Raw genomic sequence first — 7,654 nt, forward strand, 5'->3', positions numbered from 1 at the left:
CCCCACTGGCTGAGGTACCAGGCCAGGGGACTGCAGGGACCTTTGTACCCTCTTTTCCTTTTGCAAGGTATTACTTCTGGTCTCCATCCAAACTGTAATAGATAGAATATGAGATGATTGGCTCTTGCAATTAAGGGATGAATATTGTGTGTATCTTAAGAGAAGCTTTATTGATGTAGAGTTATGTTATTGTGATTTGTTGTTTAGATTTTCTCCATTCTTCCCCCAGTCCCCTTCCCCCTTTTATAAATGAAAATTAGTCCAGCCAAATTTAAAATGAAACAATAAAAAGTTATTCAGGATTGAATTCTCTCTGAGCAGGCCAAAAGGAAAAGGACAGCGCTGAGCCCAGGTTCGGCACTGGGTGCGTGACAGGAAGGAGCCTCTCGGCAGAGGTTCCCCTGGACACACACACCACCCTCCCGGACCCTGCAGTTCTTATAGGAAATTTTCTGCCCGAGGCCAGGATTTCAGTCACCTGCCTTTTCTTTCCATTCAGAGTCCCACATATTCATAAAGTTCTTTTCTTTCAGCCGGGGTTGAACAATCCAGGTCCAGCTGTGGACAATTTTTCCTGATGAGGTTATGGGAACCGTGGCATTCAGATGCATCAGCCCGGAGGACTCCAGCGATCCCAATCCTGAGTCGCTACGAGGATGATCAGCTCCCAGGTGTTCCAGTATCTCCTTTTGGGACAGCCCATCTCCAGACTAGCCACATGTATTAAATTGTAAATGAGGCATTTTCCAAAAAAACCTGGCTCTGGTGTAAACAAATACGTGTGTGTGTGTGGGGGGGGGGGGGCAGCTTACAGTGCTGGTATGTGTATTGTGTAATAACTAAATATTATACATGCCAAATCATATTTGCCTTGATTCAATACAACAATATTTAATTGGAGTAAATTATAATCATACATCTCACCCCCCACTCCCAATTGTTCCCACCAGACAGCCTGGGCTGTCTAGACAGGTAGAAAGAAGGCGTGTGTGGTATTCACATATCCTTTGAACAGTGAGAGACACAGGCTTTCCCAGGAACATCCTGGGGAAGGCTGTGAGAAAGCTCAGAGAAAGAAGAAAAACAATTATCTCCATTTGCTGCATCTGTTGTTTGGCACATGTGGAATGTGTTATGGAGATTGTTTACCAAAGAGGGATTTCTTCACTGGACTCTGGTGATGGTGTTTTGATTTCATTTGACCAACTGGAGCCACTCTGTGTTGGACTGTCTCTAAGGGTCACGGGTTTTTCTTCAGCATAGCAGTAGTATAGTTTTTAGTATAGTATAATATAGGACAGCTTAATAAAGCTTTTCTTCATCCTTCTGCAAACATGGAGTCAATGCACGTCATTCCCTGCAGTGGGGGTCCACCACAATAGGTATCGACATATACCCCTTGCATGGGAGAGTTAGGAATGGAAAAGCTTGTTGCTGGGGGGACACGGCATGACAACACCTGACCTTCAAACGCAGCTACAAGAAATAAATTCCACCGATAAACGGCAAAGAAGGGTTGACTGACAGACTTTGGGAGGGCCCAGGGGTGGCTGATGCACCCTCCAGGAATGTAAAAGGTGAAGCATCAATCTTGAAGATGAGGCAGCCACCTGGCAGGTAGCAGCCATGGGGCAGGGGGCCTTCCCAGGCCTGTTCTTCCTTATTAGTCCTTCTCTTATGTTTTTGTAAATGTTTAATAAACATTTTAAAACTTTTAAAGTGTGCAGTGGTTTCTCACAAAACCCAGTCCTAAGGTGGGATGGTCGTGTTACTCCTGACAGGAATGGGCTCCCCTTTGGGGACAGAGGGTTCTGTTATGGGTGGTGGCAGCATGTCCCCAGAAGTAAGTGGGTAATGCAGCTGTGGAAGGCATGTTGGAAACTGGCTTGGGAAAGGCTGATGATAGGCACAGATCTGCATGGCTGAAGTCATCTGGTCTTGTGAAGCTGCAGAGGCGCTGCTGTGGAGAGAGGAGTGGCTGAAGCCCCAGCTGCCAGTGGCACACAGGGAGCCTCCTGCACAGCAGGGCCCAGAGCTGGCAGGGCTCCCCAGCACGGCTGGAGCGGCTGGCACACCTTGGCCCAGCTGGACAGCTGCCCCTCAAGGCCCCGGCGAGCAGGGGACGGCTCTGGGCAGGCTCCCTGGCCAGGAGCGGGCCCCAGAGCTCCTCTGCCTTTCAGGGGCAATCTCGTCCTCGCTCTTTCTCCTCCCCACCTTGCTGTGCCTCTGCCCTGTGCCCCTGGGGCTGCTCTTGGCCAGGCAGCCTCAGTGGGAGCCAGCACTGGCTGCAGCCCCAGCGGGCCCCCAGGACAAGGCCCAGCAATGAAGGTGCCAAGGAAAGCACTGGGCAGCAGCAGAACCTTCAGCAGAGTTCTTTGGAAAGCCATGGACTGGCCACATCTCACTGGGAATCTTCCCTGACTACCAGCAGCCTTTAAAGGAAGCTGTTTGAGGTTGAGATCAGCAAAACACTCACCTTTTTGTCTTCCAGCAATACCAGATTCCCGCAGAGCACATCATCAGGCCAAATGCTGCACCAGCCACAATGGCCATCATCTTCATCAAACAAGATGTTCCCCAGCAGAAATCTCTTCTCATGCTTTTCCAGATTTTGTCACCACGTGCTGAGGTTCCAGCTGCATCTGTGGGATCATTTGGGAGTGTGAGCCATTGCCATGCTGCACTGCTGAGCTGGCAGCACGGTGGATACGGCCAGGCCTGCAGGCACCTTGCCGCCCCTTGGCACAGGACTGCCCAGTACCCAAAGCCCTGAGCCTGCATGCCGTAATTGCCTCTGTGCTGTGCTGTTCTGCTCCCAGCAGTACGTGTCAAAGAGGTGGATAAAGACATGGAAAATGCCCAGAGTTTTGAAGCTGCCCTAGGGCCCTCCCTCCAGCAAACAGCTGCCTCTCTGCATCTCTCCAGAAAGCAGGAAATTGCAGGCATCTCAGGCCCATGGTCCAGTTTGGGCTCCCTGTCAGCTGGTGCCAAATGCCTTCCTGCAGATGCTGGGGAGAAACTGCAGCCAGCCCAGGCTGGGAAACAGCCCTGCAGGCCAGGAGAGCAGCAGCGGGGCAGCGAGGCTGCCATGGATCCCTTCCCGCTGTGCCGGGCAGGGCCTGTCCATATGTGCAGGGCAAGGCCCCGTCTGCTGAGTCCCAGGGGAAGGCTAAGGGAAATGCACCCACCCCTGTGTCTCTCCAGATCACTCAGCGTCTTGTCCATGTGTTTGGATGCCTCCAGGGACATGTCTCCTCTAAGTTTGCTCTTCCTTCTCAGGGGACCTTAAGGGAAATATTTCCATTTCTGAGGAATGGATCCCACAAAACCAGTACTCAGCCTGTGGGATCAGGAGGGACACGCTACTCACCCCTGCGATGGGAGCTGGGCTTTTGAGCAGCATCTACCAAAGAACCAGGGAAAGACCTCTCTGCAGCCACACCTGAAACTCAACAGCCGCAGAAGCTTCTGTCATCTCTGCAGATCTGCACGGGCAGCACTGAGCCGCAGGAGCGGTGAGGGGATGGCCCAGGGCGAGGGCACACCCGTGCATGGTTCTGTCCTGGCACCTGCAGCGATGCCCCCCTGGCCGAGCTTTGGGCTCTGAGCTGGCAGCTCTCGCAGGGGGAACGCCTTGACCTACCCTCAGCATATCCCAGAGGCTCAGTGATGGGGATGGGTTGGGAATCCAGATCCTCTTCATCCTCACGTTTAGCTGCAAAGAAAGGCAGGACAGAACAGCTCCTGTGACACTGCTGAAGATTCTCCTTCAAGCTGCAGTGGCAGTGAGTGCCCCTGGGTGATTGGTGCCCTCCAAGGCACTCCCTTAGCTCGGCCTTCCACTCAGGAGCAGGGGCAGGGAGACCACGAGCCTGCAGTGGCCCCACACCGGGATGGAAGGAGCCCCTTGCGGGGCAGTCGGGGCAGAAAGGACTCCCTGAAGCTGCCAGCAGCTCTAAACCCAGCCCCAGACAGGGCCAGGGCTTGGCAGCGGCAGCAGGAACAGCTCAGGCTCCCTGGGGCAGGCAAAGGAGCTGTGAAAGGCTCAGCCCCGGGGCACAGCCCTGGGCCCAGACCCTTCCCTCTCTGCTCTTCTCTGGGGTTGCACAGAGCACACAGGACACTCTGGCATTGCACATGGGTGGAAGATGGACAGCTAAATGCTCCTTCCTCCCACTGACAGCGATCATATGGGATCTCTGTTGGGCACTGGAGCAGATATTTGGAGGCCAAGATTTCCAGAATGCATCGAATTTCATTGGATCTTAAGGTAAATGATACATGAATAATAGTGTTGACCATGATTACTCATGGACAATGATTTCTCTGTCAGGAAAGGGTTTCTGATAACCTACCTTCACCAGACTCCAAGATCCTTAAACCATGGTTTAGCAGCATTTCCAAATGCTGCAAGTCACAGTCCGAATCTAGAAAGGAGCACAGATGGGAAATGTTCCATGGTGTGCTGGGATCCCCCTTCTATGGGGAAGTGAGCACTGCAAGGGGCTCAGGTAATGCTGTGTGCCCGCACTGCCAAGCAGCAGAGAGGGCAGCTCAAGGCTCTGCAGGGCTCAGGCCGACAGGCACAGCAATTACCTCCTGTGCCTGGCAGCGCCTCCCTTCCTGCAGCAGAGGCTGCCAGTGAGCCACTGCTTCCTCTGGGAAACTCAGCCTTCAGCACAGCCTCTCCATCCATCTCTGGAGAAAGGAAAAGGGGCAGCTGGATCAGGTGGGGCTGTTCCCCAGCGGGAAAGTGGCATCTTCAGTAGGCAAGGCTTGTCAAAGTCATGGATAGGCTTCAGGAAATCAGATGGGATTTGAGGTGTCTCTCTAGGGCCTTCCCTCTTCTAAACAGCTGCCCCTCCAGATGTGCTCAGTGACTGGGAAATTGCAGGGGACATCAGGGTGTGCATGGCCCCTGGTGCAGTTTGGGCTCCCTGTCAGCTGGTGCCAAATGCCTTCCTGCAGAGGCTGGGGAGAAGCTGCAGCCAGCCCAGGCTGGGAAACAGCCCTGCAGGCCAGGAGAACAGCAGCAGGGCAGCGAGGCTGCCATGGATCCCTTCCCGCTGTGCCGGGCAGGGCCTGTCCATATGTGCAGGGAAAGCCCCCGTCTGCTGAGTCCCAGGGGAAGGCTGAGGAAATGCACCCACCTTGTCCTGCCTCTTTGATTTCCTTCAGCATTTGCCACATGTGTTTGGATGGCTCATGGGGTTTCTTGTGTTCTGTAGCTTTGCTCTTTCTAATTGGGGGCCCTTAGAGCAACATAGTTCCATTTCTCAGAAATGAGTCCACAAAACCAGTGCTCAGCCTGTGGGGTCAGCAGGAACACACGACTCACCCCTGCGATGGGAGCTGGGCTTGTGTGCAGTTGCCAGCAAAGGAGCCTGAAAAGTCCTCCCTGCAGCCACACCTGTAACTCAAGAGCCACAGAAGCATCTGTCATCTCTGTCCCCCCCTGGCCGAGCTTTGGGCTCTGAGCTGGCAGTTCTCCCAGGGGGAAAGGCCTTGACCTACTCTCAGCATCTCTCAGAGGCTCATTCATGGACATGGTTTTAGAAACTGGATCGCTGTCATCAACAAGTTGAGCTGCAAAGAAAGGCAGGACAGAACAGCTCCTGTGACACTGTAGATCCTCAGGCTGCACCCAAGGCTCAGCCCCGGGGCACAGCCCTGGGCCCGGCCCCTTCCCTCTCTGCTCTTCTCCGGGGCTGCACAGAGCACAGGGAAGGACACGCTGGCATTCCACAGTGGAGGAAGATGGACAGCTAAACGCCTCTTCCTCTCACTGACAGTGATCCTGTGGGATCACTCATGGCTCTAGAAGGGAGCCAGACATTGTTTCCAGATTCCTTCTACCATGAGATTATGTTAAAGGAAATGGCTCCTGAGTGAGCTCTTGCCACACTGACACTGATTATTCTCTCAGGAAAGGCACAGGGAGAACTTGCCTCTAGCATTCTCCAACATTTTCCAGCCATCATCCAGCAGGGCATCCAGATAACGCAATTTATGATCCCAGTCTGGAAGGGAGCACAGATTGGAACCATTTCCATGGTGTGCTGGGATCCCCTTCTGCCTCAGGGAACTGGGCACTGCAAGGGGATCAGTAAGGCTGTGGCAGCCTGGTGGCAATGGACAAGGCCAAAGCTATCACAGAGGCCTGAGGAGCTCAGAGCTGGCTCCTGGTCACTCTCCACCCTCTTTAAGGTCCTGTGCAACATCTCTGGAGAGAGAAAACAGGGACAGCCCCAGGGCCCACAGGGGTTCTCTCCCTCCCACAGAGGAAACCCTCCCTAAAACCCACGGGAAAACCATCCCCAGCGCTTCCCGGGGAGCAGGGAGCACTGTCCCGGGAAAGGGCAGCCAGGCTGCCGGCTCACCTGCTCCCTGCGCTTTCATCGGAGCAGCCTGGGCAGCCCTGGCAGGCAGGGCCACGGCCAGGAGGAGCAGGAGGAGGAGGCAAAGAGCAAGGGCCATGGTGCCCAGCCCTCTGCCAGTCCCACCACTCTTGCTGCCACCACTGTCCTGACACCGCTGTCCCAATGTCAGCACCACTGCTGCCACCGCTGCTGCCGCCGCAACAGTTGTGCTCAAGGACTGCCTGCTTGGGCGTTGTGGTGCTCTGGAACCATGGGGCTCTGGGACCTCTGTGACCTCAGAGCCTGCTCTGACCTCAGCCTGCTGTGACCCTAGAGCCCTCTGTGACCTCATGGTCTTAGCTGTACCCCCAGAGTGTACCCCCTTCTGTACAAATGGACTGCCCTGACTGTAAATGTTTTGCTTCATCCAATGGCCATTGCTCAGAAAAACCTTCAGGGACACAGGGTCTTGTTTGGGTGGCGGCAGCATCGGCACAGCAAAAAGCTGGTAATGCAGCTGTGACAGAGACATCAGGCATGGGCATGGAGATGGGAAATGTCGGGCAGATGTGTCCCTGACTGAGTTGTTTGGCTGTTCCTGGAGTTCTTTGCCCCATTCAGAGAGGGAGCTGCTGAGAGATGAGGTAGCTGAGGCCCCAGTTGCAGCTGGGACACTGTCCTGGTGTGACTTTATGATGCTTGTATCCCCACTTGTCAGTTCAGCCCAGAAATAAGTTTTGCACTTTTAGGACTTGTTCCAAGAGTGAAGGGGCAGAGGGCAAGAAGAAGCGCAGAGTTTGTTGTCAGAAACTGCACTTGCTCCCCCACATCCTTCTCCTGGACTGTGTTTTCAGCGGACAGACAAGACAGCAGGATAGAGCTCTCCTTTGCTTTTTAGTTAGTATTTAGCTAGCTGAGGCAGGGAATTTCTCTGGACTGTGGTTTTTCTTTTTTCATGGAACTGTTTCAACCTGCTCTGGACTGAACACCCAGAAGAGCACCAGCAGCTCACACCTGTGGCCCACCAGGCTGGGCCTGGGCTGCGGCATTTCCAGGGCCAGAGGGACTGATAACATAATGAGTTCGCAGAGCCACAGCCCACAGAGGGGACTTTCTGAGTTTGTCATTTCTTCTAAGTGGCGAGAAGTTTGATAGTTTAATAATGTTCTTTTTTTTTTTTTTTTTTTTTTTCCTGACAGTGAATGCTTTGTCTGTTAAATATAGAGGTTTTTTCCACTTTTCTCCAAAAAAATCTTTTTTCCAAACTAGCTGGAGGCAGGCCTGCTGTTTTCTCG

At 53.6% G+C, this 7,654-nt stretch overlaps 1 long non-coding RNA gene across 1 annotated transcript; it reads right to left on the reverse strand.

The window, feature by feature from the left end:
- Nucleotides 1-3,368: 3,368 nt before the first annotated feature.
- Nucleotides 3,369-4,431, reverse strand: LOC115492417 (uncharacterized). Its single transcript, XR_012057091.1, has 3 exons — nt 4,356-4,431; nt 3,644-3,715; nt 3,369-3,442 (listed from the first exon to the last, which is right to left on the reverse strand). It is a non-coding gene; the product is annotated as an uncharacterized lncRNA (long non-coding RNA).
- Nucleotides 4,432-7,654: the final 3,223 nt, after the last annotated feature.

Source organism: Taeniopygia guttata, chromosome 8 (assembly GCF_048771995.1).
Source record: "Taeniopygia guttata chromosome 8, bTaeGut7.mat, whole genome shotgun sequence".
Lineage (NCBI taxonomy): Eukaryota > Metazoa > Chordata > Aves > Passeriformes > Estrildidae > Taeniopygia > Taeniopygia guttata.